Below are 19,081 nucleotides of genomic sequence, written 5' to 3' on the forward strand. Positions count from 1 at the left end.
CCTGTGCGGTAACGCGGCCGGCGGGACGGCAGATTCCTTCCGCTCGGGACGTGCCAGCAAAGAGCCCACCCTGGCTGGGGGCTGCCCCGCAAGGCGAGCGGCCCCCGGGGGAGCCTTGGCCCCGGGCAGCGGGGGGTGCCCAGGGCCAGGCGGAGCAAATCGCTCCCGAGGAGTCAGACACAGAGGGTGAGGGGCAGAGGGCAGGGAAACACCTGCCCCTTCCATTTTCCAAGGACATACCGACTTCAACAGCACTGGCTGATGCTATATCCTTCTGTGGCAGCAAGTTTATTTATTTATTAAACTATTGTTGTTTAAAAATAACAGCCAATAGTCCCCGCCGAAATAAACACTGCCATGCTGGCCTCCCTTGGGAACCTTCCCCCTGCCGAGGGCTCCCACTCCCCAATTCATTACCTCCCACACGCTTGCTAGAGAGAGGAGAAAACGTTACAGGTGTCGTGCCCGAAGCGCTGCAGGGAATGTCCAGCACTTGGGCACCAGATCTGTTACAGGCAGCGGCATTACCGGCTCCGGACAGTTGCTGCCCCAGAGCCTGCAGCTCCCCGGAGCCCTGGGCTGGCTCACCCCGCTCCCAGCAGCAGGTCCCAGGGGTGACCTGGGACAGGGCAGACAACTATCCCACTGCAAAACCAGTCCGGCCCGTTGCGAGGAAGCGCTATTGGCCCTCAGTAACCACACGGAGCGTTCACGTGGCAGGCCAAGGCCGCAGCCCGATGCCTTTCCGTGAATCATCAGCCAGCCCCGAGCGCCAGGCATGCCTCCGCACGGGCAGGGAGGCCTCTGGGTCACAGCAGACCCGTCCATCTGGTCTGGCTGCCTCTAACACCAGCCTCTATCAGGTGCTTCAAAGGGCTCATTCCTCACTGCGGAGCATCTCACATAACCTCCCTACTGGGATCCTTTCTTCCAAGCTTCCATCTGTTGGTGTCCTTATTAAATATATGTGTCATGGCTGCACACTTTTATTGCCCAGCCTCTGTTAAAGAAAATCTCTTACCCCCTTACGCAAAGCTTCCAAACTGCCCCAAAGATACCTCTGGTTCAGCCAGAGCAAAGGTGCTGCCAGTTCCCACCGCAGGGGCAGAAACAGCTCACGTGTCTGGACCCTGGATAACACCCCGGCTGCAGCACAGTGCTGCCCTCCACACCGCCGCGGTCTGGGGGACGAGGAGCCCTGCAAACCTCTCTGGCTGCTGCGCAGAGGACGCTGAGCAAGAGAGGACTAAGTGACACTTGGGGAAGCCTAGCCAAAAACTGAGGCAGAAGCAAAAGCAGAACCTCAACATCCTGTCGCCTACGCCTGCTGTGAGCAGAAACGAGCAGCCTGCTTCCCACCGCGTGAAGTGGCAGAGCTGATTTCTGCAGATGAATTTTACATAAGGAGATCTTCAGCGCGTGCGGCGGCGTGAGCCGCTCTGCAGCACCGCTCGCTGCAGCCGCAACTCCTCCTCCCGCTCCCGCTTCCCGCCAGTCGCTGCCCGAATCGCGGCCAACCCAGAAGGCCGGACAGAGCGACGGCATCGCTGCCCTTCAAAACGGCTGCCGGCTGCCCGGGTTCTGCCAGGGACTGCACAGAGAAACCAGAAATGATGACAACAGACCGACGCAGGAGCAGCAGCTGGTGCGGGTGCCACAGCGGGAGGAGCTGCCTCTGCTGCAGCCGGGAAGGAGCTGCACCAGGTGAAGAACAACCTATAGACTGACTCCTACAGCCCCCCCACTTGTTGGATGAGGGAACTGGGGCGCATGAGCGGAGGAAATCAGCAGCATCCTTCCATTGTGAAGGCTGCGCACACACCCCGTGTGCCCAGCAAGGACCCCCTGCTCCCACCCACCGCCCAGAGGAAGGAGAGCGGTAGGAACGGCATCAGCAGGACTGAACCACACCAGCTCCAGTGTGGGCTGCGAAGCTCCTGACCTTCAGGGCCCTGGGGCAGGAAGATATCAGAGCAGTGCGAGAGCAGAGCCTGCTTCCACTTGCTGTCTACCATGAGCAATTAAGAAAATGCCTCGAGTGGCATTTTCCAGCTTGGCACTCAACCCAGCTTGGCAGCAACCCTGCCTGCAAATCAAAGGCTGAGGAGATAACCTGACTTTGTCAGCCACACCGGTGGCTCTGGCTGCCAAACACTGCCTGGCACAGTCAGCAGACACATTTCTGCAGAGCAGGGAGGATGCTGACCTGTTCAAAAAAAGACCTGCCAGCAGCTTCCACCCACGCGGTGAGCTGCAGCCGGCACACGCAGCAGCTGGACGAGCTGTCCTTTGCGCCGCTGTCACCTCCCGCCCCGGCCCAGGACCTCACTGCGCCAAGCACTGCACAACGGCAGCGGCTCCAGGACAGGCAGCGATGCACAGCCGATGAATTCCCAGCTGAGCACCATCCTGCCCAAGCGCCCAGCCTCTCCTGGTTGGGGTCCTTAAAAGGGTCGATCTGTGGGCGCAGGAGGAGAGGTTGACGTGGCAGCACGGTGGTCCCCAGCCCCAGGAGGTTAATCATGGGCACCCAGCCTTGCTTAGTAACTATTTTTCCTGGCTTTGCCTATTTTTAAACAAACACCATGGGTTATGTAGGTAACATCCTCCATCACCTCTGCAAGCATGCAGGTGGCAGATACCCCAAGAAGGGATCGTTGGGGCTCTTGCAGCCCTTTCCCTGTGGATCCCCGGGCCAGTGGCTCTGGCCAAGGGCCACCCTAGTTGCTCCAGGAAGGAGAACTGGGAGCAGGCAGTCAGCTCAGCATCTCCAGCAGCGGCGGCGCTGAAATCACCCGCAGCTCGCAGGAGGCTTTGGGTTTCCAGGGGAGGGGGCAAACAGCAGCACTCCGGCTCACAGCAAGCAGCTGGAGCCCCAAAGATATGGGACCTGGAAGAGCCCTGGTGTCTCAGAGGCTGCAAAACCATCCAAAACCTTGCTCACACTTCTTGTGCTGATTCTTGTAGGAAGCCAGCAGCACCCAGGGTGCTCTCTCCTTAAGAGCTTGTTATCCACACAACATGTATTTCCTCTAGAAAAGGTGTGAGGTGTTTCATGAGAATATTTTTGTGTTGTTGTCTTTTACACCACCCTATTCCATTTATCATGTTTTCCCCAGTTTAAAGCGGACCTATGCATCAGTAAAAACAGAAAGTATCCTCTGCCCCTTGTGAAAAATGCAAACTTTGGGAATTAAGAGAACTAGCCACGTGGAGGCTTACGCGCACCAGTGATGATGTGCAGCAAACGCTGGGGAGAGAGATGGTTTCCCCGGGAGCGGCGCCACCCCGGAACATCCTGGAGCATCCCCTGGGCGCGGTACCATCCCGGAGCATCTCCTGGGCGCAGTACCATCCCGGAGCATCCTCCGGGAGCTCGGCGGGGCCGGGCGGGAGGTGCTCTCACTAGAGGGCACTCCAGGATGGGATTTCCAAGGGCTCAGAGCATCTCCGGCCCTTCGGGACGCGGCGGGCCGGGGCTCCGCGCCTTCCCTCTGGCTCGCAGAGCCCGCAGGACACAGGAGCAGAGCGGGACCCTCAGCCCGACCCGGGCCGATGCCTCCGGGGCAGCCTGGACGACCCCCTGGCATGGTCTCAGCCACCCCCGGCCGGTGCCCGGCAGAGACCCTGAGCTCCTGCCCGCGCTGCCTCACCCCGAACCCCCTCTTGCAGCACTGGCGCTGGCAGACGGGCCCACGCCGGGCGCAGCCTCACGCGTGGGGTCTTCCAGCAACCGCAGCCACAGAACACTTTGCAGTTGCGATCGCGGGGTGGAAAGCAGCAGCGACCCAGCCTCGCTGGCGTTTCGGGGCACTTTCCCACCGTGGCGAGGAGGCCCCTGCCAAGGGACGAGGCAGGACCACGGGAGGGCAAAGCCATGACAGCGAAGTTCCCGCGTTCCTTTTGCTTCCCCTGACCTTGGTGAAGCCGCAGTTCAGATACAGATCACGGGACTGAGAAGCACAGCACCGAATGCCCTGGCATTCAAGAAAGACAAAACGCCATTTCCTCCCATCTCCGGCTCTACTGCTGCCATCTGCTCTCCGGGGCACAGCAGGAACCTGGGCGTCACACACTGAGGCAGTGCTTGGAGCACCAGGGCGATGCCCAGCGTGGGACAGTGCTGCTGAGCAGCTCAGCTCCCCCAGGACCCTTCACAGCCCTGGGATGTGACAGTTCCCATCACTACACATTCCATCAAAATACCTCTATAAAAATAGAAGTAAAGGACACAACTGTCACGCACAAGGCCCAGACACCACCAACGAGCCCCCGGGCTCCAGCTGTCTTTCCCCACCATACCGCCATCAAATTACTAAGTACAAACATTTGTGACTGCATTAAAGGGACCCATGTGAGAATGAATGCACTGCTATTCCTGCATTTTAAAAACGACAAGCACAGCTTAATCTCACTGATGCTACTTGCCTAGATGCGAGCTCATCAAAGCAATTCAACAGAAATAGGCTCAAGATCTGCGAGATTTTGCAGCCTGATTGTCACACTGATGGTTTATGAACACCAGCATCTGCCTTCGGTGTGCAGCTTCATTTCTCCCCTACCAGCTCCTTCACTCTGTTTGCTAAAAATAGCAGTGCTACGCGGCAGGAATGCTCTTATCAGGTGTTTGTCAGGCCTTGGCTCCCTGATTTTAGTTAGGACTTGATGATATTGGGCAAAGCAGGCAGCACCTTACCTCATACCCTGGGATGCTGGCAGGGATGGAGGGCAGCTGAGGAGTGAGGACAGCAGCTGGCACAGGAAAACGATAAAGGGTGGGAGGGGAACAAAATAAAGTTTGCTCAAGGTGGAGCGAGCAAGCGAAGCAGCCGAGTCTGACGGGGCAGAAAGGAGCGTCTCCAATGCACACAGTGAACACGGGATGGTTTTTACACCTGGGAACACCTCTAACATGTTTAGGAGGCCACCGCAGGCAAATAAAGGCAGGGTAGAGCAGGTACAAAGGGGAGAAAGCACTTGTTTTCCCTGTCTGAACCCAGCGTTTGCAAACCAAGGGATGTTTGTAAACGTTTAGAAGAGCAGCAGCCTGGTTGCGGGGTCACTGCTCGGTAAAGCTGGACAAAGGCTCCAGGACAAGCACAGGGCTCACCCGGGCACCAGGTCCTGCCAGCCTGGCCAGTGTCCCCACAGCACAGTGCAGCTCTGGCCAGCGTGGGCTGGTTGAGAAGAGCAGCAGCAGCAGAGCTCCTCAGCGGGGCTATCTCTGCATCACAGGGCGGCTCACTTAAAGAAAATATTTCCATGTTCCAGAAAGTGTTTTGGTTGATTTGCAGATAAGGTGCCTCCAGTTTCCCCGCTGATCCCAGCTGGCACACTTTCCCTCATTCGCAGTGCCCACGCCAGCTGCGAAGCCCCCAGCGCTGCCTCTGCTGCTCACCAGCCCCCCAACCCCAGCCACCTCCCATCTCTGCACCCCGTTTTCTAAGGCCAACGCGAACGAGGGGTCCCCGCTCCGAGGGTTGGCTGCAGCCCGGGAAATCCCGGGTGCCGGGAGCGGGGGGGTGGTTCGGACCGTGGCTGTAGAGCCGAGCGTGGCTGCAGGGGGCGGAACGGAACTTTTCCCCCCAGTTTAACCACTTGATGCTCTGTTTTCTCCCTCCCGCGCCGCCGCGGGCCCTGGACCAGCCCCGCGCCTTGGGAAGGAGCCGGCGCCGGGGGCTGCAGGGCGGCCCCAGACCCCGGGACGGACCGCGACCCCCCCGCCCCGCCCGCACTCACCGGCGCTGCGGGGACTCCGGCCCCCGCGGCTTCTGGCTCTGGGCCGCCCCCATGGCCGGGCCGGGCCGCGCTGCCGCCGCGCTCCGCCGGCCCCGGCGGCGTCCCCGCCTCCGCGGGAGGGTGGGCGGCTCGGCCCGGCCCGGCCCCGGGCAGCTGCCTGCCCCCCCCGCGGGGCCGGGCCGGGGACGCAGGATGCCCGGTGCGCCCGCGCACCGCCCCGCACCGGGGTCCCAGCCCGGGGCGCGGGAGGACCCCGCGCCCCGGGCTGGGACCCCGATGCGGGGCAGGGACCCCCCCGCAGGCAGGACGCAGGCAGAGCGAGGGGCTTGTAGCTGGGGGTGTCGGGGGGGGGGCTGGCACGGGGCAGCGGGCACCGCTGGGAAACGGCCGCTCTCGTTCGCTCCGGGGACGCGGGACCCGCTGCTTGGGGTGATGCGGGGCAGAGATCCAGGGCACCTCGGCACCGCCGCGCCCCGTCACACCACCCGCGAGAAACGGCCATCCGGGTGCGTCTTCGCGGTGAAAGCGGCAGCCACGCGCGCACGCAGCGGTCGGTGTCTCCCGGTTTATTGGCCTTATCTCTACCAGGCGAAGCCAAACACCACCAACACACCGGTTTGCTTCTTGTTTTGTGGTCACAACCCGCACACCGCGTTCATGATGCGTCCTCGGCTCTCAGGGGCTTCTGCCACCCCTGCGCCACGCTCCAGCTGACAAAAATCAGCCGTGACCTCAGGGCTGAAACCTCCAGCTACCAGCACGGCTCCTCTGGGTCACACCAGATGCCCATCACAGTGGCATCTGACCATCTATTCACCAGGCCTCCCAGTTACGCTCCCCACTCCACTCTAAGGCTGTGGCTTCGGCAGCGACGATGCCAGAGCTGCATCCTGCCACAGGGACGGAGCTGCTGGGATGTAACTTTGCTGCCAGGTTATTAAGAACAGGTCAGTGCACAGCTTGGCATCAAAGAACCAGCATCCCACTCATGCTCACATCAGCTCTGTTGGACTTAATATCTTTCCCTCCCTTCTTTCACCCAACGAATTTGACGTTATGCAGATTTTAAGGATTTGCTCTAGTCCTGGGACCAGAGTGCTTCACGCTGCACCCCAGAGCTGCTCGCAGGGGCTCAACTTCCTCACGTAACAGGGCTCCCACCAGACCCCAGCCACCAGCACACACGTTCAACTAGGAAATGGGGGCTGAGCCCCTTACCTGGGGCACTCAACCTCAGTCAAGAAGCCCTGCCAAAGCACCGATGCCGCCTCTCCCCTTAAAAGAGCCTCTCCTCAAATCATCCCTGGAAGGGGAAGCCAGACAAAGAGCAAGTCCCAGTGTCAGACAGCAGCCAGACCCCTGCACGAGGGAGAGATTTAACACAGCGCTTTAAAAGCAGAGAGGTGACCTGCTGAGGAAACGTCCTGGTTGGATTTATTTTAATTAAAGTGCCTGAGAGAACATATCTGTTTCTGACATCATTTGGGGCTTTTTGCTTCTGAGAAACTGAAAACTCAAATATTAATCTCCTTTCTGTCGGTCAGGGTGTTCTGGCTTGGGTTGCATTATTTTTTGGCAAGAAAATTGTTGACAACCTTGAAAGTCTTCACCTTCTGAAAAGGAAGAAAAACAAAACCAAAAACCTTCCTCGGACAAAAATAAAATGCCCTGACGGGCTCGACTGCCCTCCTGCCTGCGCAAGTGCCCGGCATGCCTGCAGCCACGCACGCTGGCGCGGGGCCCGAGGGGGGGAACCCCTTCTGCTTGCAGGGGGGCTCCCGTGATGGCCACAGTTGTCCAACGGCCCTGACCGCCCCAAGCTCCCCAGAGCCCACGGAATCCACCAGATAGAAGGAAGCATTACCTCTGCCGCTGGTGTGCTGGGAGAGAGGCCAGAGGCCACTGCGGTCGGTCACCGCGGCCGAGTCAGGTGATACCCATGTGGGATGTGGCGTGGGGCCGTCTGCTGCATGTGGCCTCATAATCCCCAGCAGCGGTGCAGGCAGCAGGAAGGCAGCACCCCGTGCACCACCCCGTGCACCACCGCGCAGCCTGGGCACTCCTGAGCCCTCCGGCATGTGCTGGCAGCTGCCTGCACCCCTGGTGATACCTCCCCTGGTCCCCTGCGCAGCACCCGCGTGCAGAGGTGATGTGCCCAAGGCTGGGCTTTGGCACAGGCAGCGTTCCTGAGGGCTTGGCCCTTTCGTTTCCGTGCCTTTGGTTTCAAAAGAGTTTCCTGCAGCCATTTTCAAGTGGTGCATTTAGACATACTGCCCTTCCCAGCCTGGGCAAAAATCCCAGTGTCCCTGCAGATGCCAAAACGCTGTGGGTTACAGACACGCTCCAACCCCGGCCCCCCGGAGCAGGCTGGGGGGCTGCCTGGCACCTGCCCGTGCTCCGAAGCCGGGATGCTGCATCCAGCCTTCAGCCATTTATCTCAGCAATATGCGTTCACAAGACCTCGCTGAGCCAAGGACCTCTGCCAAGAGGCAGGAATTTGGTATTTCCTAAGCAGCCCGCCCTGTTGGAGCAGGGATCTCAACTAAAGGGGTGAACCCAAACGCAACACCCCCCTGCCAGCGGCTCTCTCCTCACCAGGCCACCCTGGCACCGGGCAAGGGAGCCGAGGCACACTTCAGCAAAGGGGTGTCACAAACGCTGGGCAGGGCTGATGGACACAGCGTCGGGCACTGAGCAAGCCAGGGGACGCACAGCAGCAGCGTGCCAGCGCTGCTGCTCCGTGCTCGGCTCTCGCTGGAGCTCGGCTACGTCGGCTGCATCCGCGGCCCCAGCGCTGCTGGGCAAGGGGCCCCTCCCTGCGATAAACACGTACAGCCCTCCGGGAAACCGCGGGCTTTCCGGTCAGACACTGCAAGGGAAAATCGGGAGGGGGACGGCTCCAAAATTAAATGAGGATTACGTAGCACCCTGGGAGAGAAAACCAGTTTCCAAACACCAAGAACCTCAGGGGCGCAGAGTGGCACCCCACACCGCCCGCCTCAGCCTGGCAAACAGTGGCAAAACCCTAATTAAGCTTTCCCAGCCCCTCGAGATGACAATGAGGGTCACTGTCACCATCTGCAAGCTGCCACCTCAGCCTCAGACCAGTGACAGGTCCTGTTCAAGAGCCCCAGAGCCCCAGTCCAGCCCCCAGCTGTGGCACGGCCCCGCTCCGACATTCCAGAGGGAAGCGCGGCTGCGTGGGATGGCTTCGCGTCCCAGCTGTGCGAAGTGTCACACGACCTTTAATAGTCACACGCAGCCAACACTGCAAAACTGCCCGGAAAGCCATTCCCCCGAGGGCAAGGGCTGGCAATGCCCATGCCCACGGAGGCTGCGGGACAGACACACAGCAGGCACAGGGAGAGAGGCAGGCAGAGACCAGACAGGGCTGTAGAGTAGCCAGATGTGTCCCAGCTGTGGGGTCCTACTCACTGCAAGGGCAGCAGCCAGGGCTCCAGGACCGTCCTGCTGCTTCACTGGCAGAGCTTGGCTCAGGTGGGGTCTCGCACCCCTTGCCCATCCGGCATCCCGAGGAGTTGCCAGAAGCAGCCGGCGCAGTGACTGGTGTCTGCAAGGAGGTGGATGGTAATAATTACCCACACACTAATTCCGTGGAACTTTCCATGTGCCTGGGAAAGAGGCACGCCAGGCCCTCGTCGCTGCCCCGGGCAGGGGTTCACTGTTGTTTCCGGGCACTGTGACTAAGAGCCGGCTCCGTCACATGGGTGGTGTTTAAATGCCTCCTTGGAGCCTCCCATCTAAATGCTACTGGTTCCAAACCTGCCCGGAACTGGCACTGCTGGGCTGTGAGGTGGCCAGGGAGGAGCGCCTGGAGCACCTCACCTCTGCAGTGGGCTGCCGGCACCCCGACCCGTGCCGACCTGCGCCAGTGGAGCAGCAGCAAACCACCTTGGCAGGAGGACACTGTGCCCGAGCACTTCTCCACCTGCGGCTCGCTCAGAGCACTGATGGCATCTCCCCTTCCAGTTTCTCGAGAGGGTCCCGAGGGAGGGCAGCCCCTGGCCCAGCCAAGCAGAGCTGCGTGCCAGCACACGGCATCGCATCGCGCTCTGGCAGCTCCGCCTTAGCAACACAAACAGAGCCACAACACGGACCTTGGAGGCAGATAGCATCGCAGCCCGGCGCGAAGGCTCTGGCGGGGAGCCCAGCGTGCCCACGCAGCCCCGGCCGGCTGGCAGGTGCCGGTGCCCTGCTCTGCCTTGGGAAATCACCATGAGATCGAGCTCTCTGGCAGGACAAAGCAAGCAGGAGGTTGTGTTATTGAAAGGTGTCTTCTGAGGTCTGCCATTGCAGGGGGGCTGGTGGGAGCCAGAGATGAGCTCTGCACCCCGGGATGGCCCAGGAGACCTCACTCCCTGCTCTCCTCCTCCCTCTAGCCTGATGCAGGCAAGTGCCTGGTGAGCTTCCCGGCCCGCAGCTCCCTTCTCCTTCCTACCTTTCCAGCCGCAGATTTGTCCTGGGCTCCGTCACTCTCTGCTACCTGTCCCGGGGCTCCTTCGAAAGCCACTTGCGTGAGCAGCTGCCTGGAAAAGGAGCAGGGAGGAAGGAAGGGGATGGACAGCGTGGGGAGGGCCAGCGGCGGGCGTCTGGGTGCACCCTGCAGCCTGGGGGAAAGGAAGGAGGATGTTTTGTAATATTTGGCGAGCACTTCCACGGGCAGAGAGAGAAAACCGGCGGGGCAGACGGTGCTGGTGGAGCCATCCACACACGCTGCTGCCGCCCCGGCACCGGAGCCTCTCGGGCGAACGCCTGGATCTCATGCCGTCTCCTGCCGGGGCCCCACTGGTGTCATGCCGTAAAAATGTGCTCTTGGCTGGAATTTGGCAGCCCGGCCTCTGGCGGGGAGGGAACCTCTCCGCTTACAGAGGGAGCGGGAGCTGCGGCCCCGGGGCTGGGGAGAGAGGAGATGGGGAGCTGTTCCTGAGCTCCCGTAAGGCTGGGGCAGGAGGGCTGGGAGCAGTGGATGTGCCTGCAGATTGACACCCGGGGGGGCTGCTTTTCCCTGGCTGCCCCACGCGAGGGCAAAACATGAGGACAGTGACGGATGGAGCCCCTGAGCTCCCTAGAGGGGCTGAGCAGCAGGTGGCATCGCTCGGGGTACCACATTTGGGGTAGTGGTGGGACAGCCAGTCTTCAGTGAATAGCAGGGGACACGGTTTGGAGCAGAGGAGATGTTTCGCTTTGAGGTTCCGAGGGCTTCATGCTGGGCTCCACCCCAGCGATGGGTTTTCAGAGCCGGGGCACGGAGGCGGCTGCGCTGGCGAGCATCCCCCATCCCGCAGCCTCTCCTCTCCAGCAGCTCCTGCTCTCCCCTCTGGGGCAGCCCCCACCTCCACTCCATCTCCCGGAGCCCTGAGGGCATCGCAGCCCCCAGTTTGCCCAATCCAAACTGCAGCCCAGTCCCCGAACATCCCAGCGGGCAGGACTCAGCCCTGTGCACATGCGTGGAAATTAGCTCAATCTTCAATTAAACAAACCCCAAAGGGCTCCTGCGAGAAGTGCCAGCCTGACTGTGCCCGCAACCCCCCGGGCTGGATGCGGCCCCTCCGACCCCCCCGGGCCGCTCCTGCAGAGGGAGCGCCAGGAGCGGGAATGGGCGCGGGGCTGCGGCGCGGCCAGCGCAGCCGCGGAGCGCTCGGGCCGGGCGGTGCTTCCCGGAGGGAGAACGCTCAGCTCAGGCTCAGAACTTCCCTCCGCAAGCGCATCGCGCAGTCTGCTCCCGGTGCCCCGGCCAGAATCCCTCTCCCCAGCACCGCGGGCCCGGCAGCAGCCGTGCAGAGGGAATAAAACCAGCTCTCTGCACTCCTGCCTCCTGCAAAAAGCCGGAGAAGGACAGCGAGCGGGAGCGACACCGCTGTGCCTTGCACGGAGTGGGACATGTCTGGGGCGAGTGGAGTGGGGAATGATGGCCCGGGACCCCCATCGCTTCTGCCTTCTCTGGGGAGCTCCCTGCCCGTGCACCCTCTGATGCCTGAGCACCCTTCCCAGCCACCCACCGCTCCCTCCAGCCAGAAGGGCCGAGTGCGGGTACCTCGGCCAGGGAGCAGGTGTCCCACTCCTTCATCTTGCCTGGATGGTAGTGTCCAACCTGCCCCAGCCAGAACCATCTGCCTTTCCAGAGAGCCGGCAGCAAAACGCCAGCGCTCTGCACCGAGACACGCACGCCAGCGGACACGCTGCGCGGGGAGCAGAACCTCAGCGTCCCAGCCAGAGCCCGTGCTCGGCCAGCCTTGGCTCTCTGGGCTGCCAGCCCCCTGCCCGCAGCCCCTGCCAGCCCCCAGGCCATGCCAGCCCTGTGCACCCCGCGGTGTCCCAGCGTTTGGGGCAGGAAAGGATGAAGCTCCCAGCCGCCGGCTCTTGCTGGAGCTCGTTTCGGCAGAGGGCAGTGGCGATCGCCTGGTTGTCTCATTGCTGGCTCCAGTCCAGCCTCCAACTCCCATCTCCCAACTTGCTCTTTCTTTTCAGCAGAAACTTCCTGTTGGTTATCATTTTAATTCCTTCCCTCTTCAGCAGTGCAGAAAATTGGCACTTAATTTGCCCCACGAGGCTGCATGGTGGCAGCTTAATTGACCCTCGTTGCATCACCCTGGCCACATCTCGGTCAGTGAGCTCAGCCTTGTGCCACAGGAATTTCCCGTCCACTCTTTGTTTATCTCTCTGCCCTTTCCAGGGACGTGCCTGTGTTCAGCTCCAGGCGAGAGTCCTGGAGAAGAATCTGATGGGCAGGGGTGGTCCATGATGCTCGTCACACTGCAGGGAATCTGCTTTGGGAGGTGGGATGGACGCTCCTGTGATGGTTTCTCATCCAAAGAACAATTTTGCACCTGAGCTGATTGGCTGGGGACCCTGGGGCCCACTCTTAGAATGGTCTCTCCCAGGTCTGCATTCAGAGTAATCTGTTTTTCAGCAGGTTGCCATCTTCTTTCTTCCCCAGGCCCATGCCCTCCTCAGCTGATCCACAGGTTGCTCCTAATCCAGAACATTTCCGCGTCCCACCTTTGATACCGTGGGTTACAGAACGATGTTGCAACTCTGGGAGCTTCCCCAAGCCTTGAAAATCAGTCAGGAACATGAGCCTCCAGTTGCAGCTCTGACTTTCCCAGTTGTTTTCCAAGAGCTGATCCCAAGCATTTGGCCGTGCATGAGCTGGAAGGATCACGGAGCACGTCAGTGAACACCAGAGCAGCGCGGACCGAGTGGCACACTGACCAGAGAGCTCAGAACACAAACACGTCCTCAGCCATCGCCCAAACACAGCTTCAGCTTGGCTCCCGTTCCCTTATTGCATCATTTGGGGCAGAGATTGCGGCATGAGCACCCGAAATAATTGGTATTCAGAGCATAATAAAACTCCACGTGTGGTTCATGATCCAGGCAGGACTGTGTTACGGCAGATGTCTCGCAGGGGAAGAAGAAGTGCATGTAACTCTTGTTTTGGAATATTTCTGAACACCGCTGAAGAGAAGCGGGCTGCTCGTTCACTCCTGCTGCAGCAGCAGCGAGAGCGGGTGACGGCTGCGGCCAAGGCTGTGCCCAGCTGTCTGCTCTGGCACGGAGCCAGCCGAGCACCCACGGGGCGGCAGGATCCTCCTCAACCCTCGGGGCTCTCAGGGATGGCAGGAGCGGGTCCCGGTGGAGAGAAGGGCTTGGATGCAGGTTCCCAGGGCAGGGGTACAGGCAGCACCTCCAGCACCTTGCCTCCTGGATGCTCTGTTCAGGAGAAGGGCTCTCTTCCTATTCAATATCTCACCACTCAATTTGCGTTGGACCATGGAGTCCTTCCAACGCTCGGAATACAATGAGTTAGTATCTGCTGCTCTGGAGTTTGTATCCAGGCTGAAAACCCAGCCAGCTGGGAGCACGCTGGGACCAGGCTCACGTACAAAGAACAATGGGAAGGCACGGCCAGGGGCGGGTGGAGGGGCAGGATCCAGCCCTCGGTGACAGCGAGGCATCTGGGGCTGCTCAAAGCTCTTGACTTCTTCACCTAGAGAGGATCACAGCTTCCAGACCCTCCTTTTAACTCTGCGTCTTGTCCCCTCTCTCCCCTTCGCAGCGTTTTCAGGCGGTGGGCTCTGCGTGCCAAATGGGATGCTGGAGAAGGCACTGCTGCCTGGATGGGCTCCAGATGCAACGCAGCTAATCCATTTTTATAGCCAGGAGCAGGTGTCTCGTGCATCACAAGCAGCTAGTTTGAAGACCACTCATCATTTGGCCACAGGCACTGGAGACGTTTGAAGGCATTGGCCACGACTTGATGCCCACCAGCTGCAGGAACGCCCTTCAGGTGCCCACGGGGCCATGGTCCGGCTGCTCGCAGCAGGGTGGGCTCCAGGTGGGCTGTGGAGAAACCCCTTTTCACCTGAACTTCCCTCCAGTCCCCGTGTCCATGCTCACCTTCACCGCACAAACAAGGACGGGCACAAGCAGCAAGTGCCCACGTGCCCGGCGCTGTGAGGTCTGCACCGAGCTGGGAGGGAGTCAGTACCTGCAGGGAGGAAAAGAAAAAAATCTGCTGGAGCCGGAGATAGGAAAGGCCAAAGGGTTTGTTTTCCATCCCCAGACCGCAGCGATGTGGCGAGCGGAACCCGGTAAAGAAACCTCGTCCAAACCCACAGCTCCTGAGGCTGCTCTGAGCAAACAACGCCTCGAAAGGGACCTCTGTCCCTGCCCACCCCGTTTCCCGCTCCGGCAGCAGGAGGGGACCCATTGCCAGGCTCCGGAGCTGCCTCCCCACTCCCAGGGAACCCTGACCGTGCCATGCACCAGCACCTGGCCGTGGCAACACCGATGTGCAGCCCTGGTGCCCACCAAGGGTGACAACCCCGTCCCCAGGAGCACCCGGCTCCTCGCAGGAGCTGCAGCCACACGTCCTCCAGCTCGGCTGAAGGCAGCGGGTTCTGGGGGACTCGGGGAGACCCCGGGAACGGGTCCATGGCTGCACGGGGCCACGGCAGCGGGAGCAGCCCCGGCCAGGGAGCTTCGCCGCAGGCAGCTACCGGCGCGCCTGGACACGACAGCCCTGCTGAGACAAAGAGCCATTGCTGGATTCAGCTGCCCTGGGTATTTTTTTCCCTCTTCGATGAATCACCTGCTAAAAATATTATAAATTGAGTCGCTGGCCAGACCTTTCACTTCTCTGGAAGCAAAAATATTTATTTTACTCAGGCCATGCCTGTGTTTTAACAGAACTTTATGATCAATTTCTGAGGAATGTGCCATGCTGTATATTCAAATTACAACTTTTTTTGGCTCACAACGTAAATTTAAAATGTCTTGTTTAAGGCTCAACTGTGTTGCTGCCAGAAAAATGCAGTTTCAGCTTTTTTTTTCCCAAAGCACCAGTTTTGCCTGGTGGATGGTTATTTTCACCCGAGGTGTGTGCCTGTCCCAGGGCTTGGTGGAATCAGCAGCTATCGGGGGGCACAGACTGGGCTTCCTTAGACTGGAAGCTTCCCCTTCCATGGGAAAAGTACCACTGAATTAACAGCATCGCCACGCAGGGGGGTGTGCGGGGATCCAGAGCTGCCCGGCTGGTCAGGACAACTGCTGTCCCCACTGTGCAGGGCTGCATTTTTGGGAGCTGAAGTGGGACCTGTCCCTGCATGGGCTCTGGGCTGGTGCAAACGTGATGCGAATCATTAGATGGGCACCAGTGCAAGGAGATCTTTGAGCCGCCCGTGCAGGTGGGGTGTGATCACAGTAACGCCTGGAGCCGAAGGAGTTTGTCCTGGAAGTACCTTCCTCCTCCCACGACGTGCAGGCGAGTCACATCACGGTGCCGGGACGCTGGAGCTGGGTCTGTGCCGCCAGCCCACCCGACATCCCTGTCGGGCTGGTGCACCGCTGGCTCCTCCTGGCTCCTGTGCTGGCTGCTGTTGCCCTTGCTCCCGTGCCAAGCATGACGTCCCTATAAATCTCTCCCACTCTCATTTGAATTTAGGAAGGAAACGAGAGAAATTTCTTTTTCTTGCTTCAGGGCAGAGGGAATAATAGCATCTTTATTCCCCGATAATTAAGTTGATTTTTCCATGGGTTTAATTTACGTTCCCTTCCAGCCTTCCCTGCAGAGCAACGCCTCTTGCAGGAGCGTGGCCTTTGGGTGGGTGTGCCACGAACCCCAGCAGAGCCGGGCACCGGGGACTGGGCGCTTGCTGGGGCCGGGGACTGGCAGGGCTGTCCCGCACCCAACGGCCGCGATGCCAGGCGAAGGCTGCAGAAAGGCTTCCACACGCAAAGCCTGGTCACGGCTTCTGCGGCAGCAGCATCGCTGCAATCGGAAAAGCAAAGAGCCGGAGTTCACGGCCAGCCCCAGTGAGCACCAGGGCTGCAAGGCAGGGTCAGGGTCAGCCCCAGCTCCCAGCTCGGAACGGCTCTCCCGCGCATCGCACCGGCGTGCCCGGGCTGTGTAGCGCCCCAGGGAGCAGCGCTGGCATCTGCCTGGTGCTGAATGCGCTGCCTGGCCCCGCTCCATCCTTCCCGAGAGGCGCCAGGGAGACAAACACGCTGTTGCAGTTGGATGCGTTACTGGTGGTTTCTGCAGAGAGGCCAAATACGTCCCGAAAGCCAGTGTTTAGGAAGGGGTGAAGACATGGTGCAGCCACAGGGCTGGAGATGAAGCTGGGCATGATCAGGAGGTTGCCTTGGCCCATGTCCCTCCTCTTCCCAAAGAAGAATCAGTCAGTGTGCATGGGGGGAGCTCCGAAAAGCAGCGTGGTGAGGAATCGCCCCTGTTTCCCCAGGGGGGTTTGGCCCCGGGGTCAGGGCAGCTTTACCACGGCGGCAGAGCCAGGCTGTTGTTCTTCCCATCACAGCCAAACAGCTGGAGATGCTTCACTGGAGCACGAATTGGAGGGACCACGTGCCGGGGAAGAGGGGCTGTCCTCTCTGGCTGGGAGCTCAGGTCCTGTTCATGCTGGTATCCTGATCCCATGGATGGGAGCTCTCCCCACCGCTGTGCCGATATCCACTGGGCGCCTGCCCCATGCCACTGCCTTCGGTGCTGCTGCTGCAGTCTCGGCCCTGCTGCCAAAGCTGGGGAAATGTGTCCGGCTCTTGCCCAAGGCCAGCCGGGTGCTTTCCCCGGCAGACGGCATTTCGAAGCTCTGCAGCCCCCCGCACAGAGCTCCGGGGACAGGATTTGTCTCATCCCTTCAGCTGCCACGTGAAGAGCAGCCCGCAGCCCGCTCCCTCAGCAGCGGGACGGGGAGATGCAGCGAAGCCCCAGGAACGGCATCTGGTCTCGTGGCGGTTTTGCCTGTGCCGGATATCGGAGCCGCGGCGCAGACGGAGCACATCTGGGCCGGTGCTCCAGCCTACCTGGCAGGTCCTCACCGAATCAGCCGGGTGGAACTGCAGCGGCACCGGTTCCACCAAGGCTGGAGGGATGAGCTGCTGGTGCGGCGCGGCAGCTCCTGCCTCCAAGGGAGGGAAGAGGATGGGGGTACAGGAGCATCCCGCAGCCCTGCCGCCAGCAGAGCCAGGATGCTGCGCTGTCAGCCTGCCTGCAAAAACAAGGAGCACAGCCGTACATACCCACATGAAATCCCAGCAAACAGAGAAAGAGGGAAAACAGTGTTTTGATCACAGATTTTATCAACATAGAAAGCAGCTGATGCTGCTGGAGGGGACGGCCCTTGGTGGGTGTTGGGAGAGACCAGGGACACAAGCATGACGTCCTCGGCCCTTCCCTTGCCACGGGGCAGACGGCAGAGCAAAGCAATGGATACACAAATGGGAAACTGCTGTGTTTGCACAGTGCTTTCCCGGGTCACGGCGGGGAGCGGCGCCCGCTGCACCCGGGAACCCAGCCCTGTCATCGGGGGTGCGAAACCCACGGCAGCACCCGCCGAGTTCCCCAGGCAGGGCTGCTCCGCGACCCCGCACGAGCGTTGATGGGATGCAGCACGAAGAGCCCCAGCCCCGCGGAACAGGCTCAGGAAGTTTCTGTCCTCGGCTGAAACCCCTTTGGTGTGGGAGAGCCTGGAACTTATTACGAACCGCTTAAGTAACTTTGGCTCGCTTGAGCTAATTAAATTGGTTTCCCTGGCTGTTCGAGAGGCTCGAAACCACCAGTCAGCTCCCAGGCTCGCTGGGTGAAATTAATTAAAGCAAATGATAACTTGGCAAGGACAAAGAAAGAAAGTCTCTGTAGTGCAGAACAGACCCGGGGCAGGGGGGTGTTTGCTGGAGCACGTGTCTGCGTGTGCTCTAAGGTGTTTCGGATACAGCCTCGCGCAGGGATGGACCTCAGATCACACGTAACGCTGCGCTCCGGCTTCAACGCTTTGCCAAATCTGGGCATAAAAATAAACTTGGAAGTTCAGTGCAGAAACACAGAGGAAAGGCAGGTGTCGGAGTGCAGATCCTTGAAGAGACTGCACGAAGAAAATCCTGTGTAAATAAGGACTGGAGCTCTAAAGTTAGGCCTCAGGGGCAGAATGCCCTTGAAGTTAAGGATAAGAAAACTATGCAGTATGATAAGGGAGTAGTGTTTGCTTAGAGCAGAGCTTCGCTAGGCGGGTGTCTGTTTGAAATAAGCTGTTAAATATGACAAGCATATGTATCATCCAATAATGGTGTAGAAAAGGTGTGGTCTCAGGATTATTGGCAAATACTGTCTATATAAGCAATAAGAACTGCGCAATAAACGAGACTTCCTGCAGCTAACTCATATTGAGTCGTCTCAGTACTTCTCCAAATCCCTTCTCCGCAGGCAGGGACCTCTTGGTTTCCATAGGAAGCAGAATTAATAGCTTGGCAGAAGGGGTGTGTTTCCATTTTTACACAAGAATTTCCTCCTCCTCCTGCAGAAGAAAGGGCTTGTAAGAAACACGAATTCGGACAGTTCTCCAGAACCTGGCAGCGAGCTCCGAAGTGTCCCTTGAGGCGCATGTGGGCCAGCAGGACTTCCAGGTTTCCAACAAAAATCGAGTGGACCAGCACACTGCTCCTCCGTTCCTCGAAAGCACCGGGGCAGGGATCGGCACCGGCAGGGACAGCGAGTGCCACCACTGCTCAGCACCTCCCTGCTCCTCGGGCACGGCCCTTTCATGCCGCATCCTGAACAGACGGGCGAGCACCTTCCTCCTGGACCAAAGCCACGAGCCGCGGAAGGGGAGATGGGCTCCAGGGTTGTCTCTCCACGGGATGAAGCGAGGCTGGCAGCCCTCGAGGCAGGGGAGAGGGCACGGAGCGGTGGGTGACGCCTGTGGCAGGAGCACTGGAGAGGGTGCGCGGAGTGGAGCAGCCGCAGGACACGGGGTGGTGGGGGACGAGGCCAACCGCAGCCACTGCTCCATCCTGCTGCTCCCTTCTC

Source organism: Tauraco erythrolophus, chromosome 29, assembly GCF_009769465.1.
Source record: "Tauraco erythrolophus isolate bTauEry1 chromosome 29, bTauEry1.pri, whole genome shotgun sequence".
NCBI classification, from domain to species: domain Eukaryota; kingdom Metazoa; phylum Chordata; class Aves; order Musophagiformes; family Musophagidae; genus Tauraco; species Tauraco erythrolophus.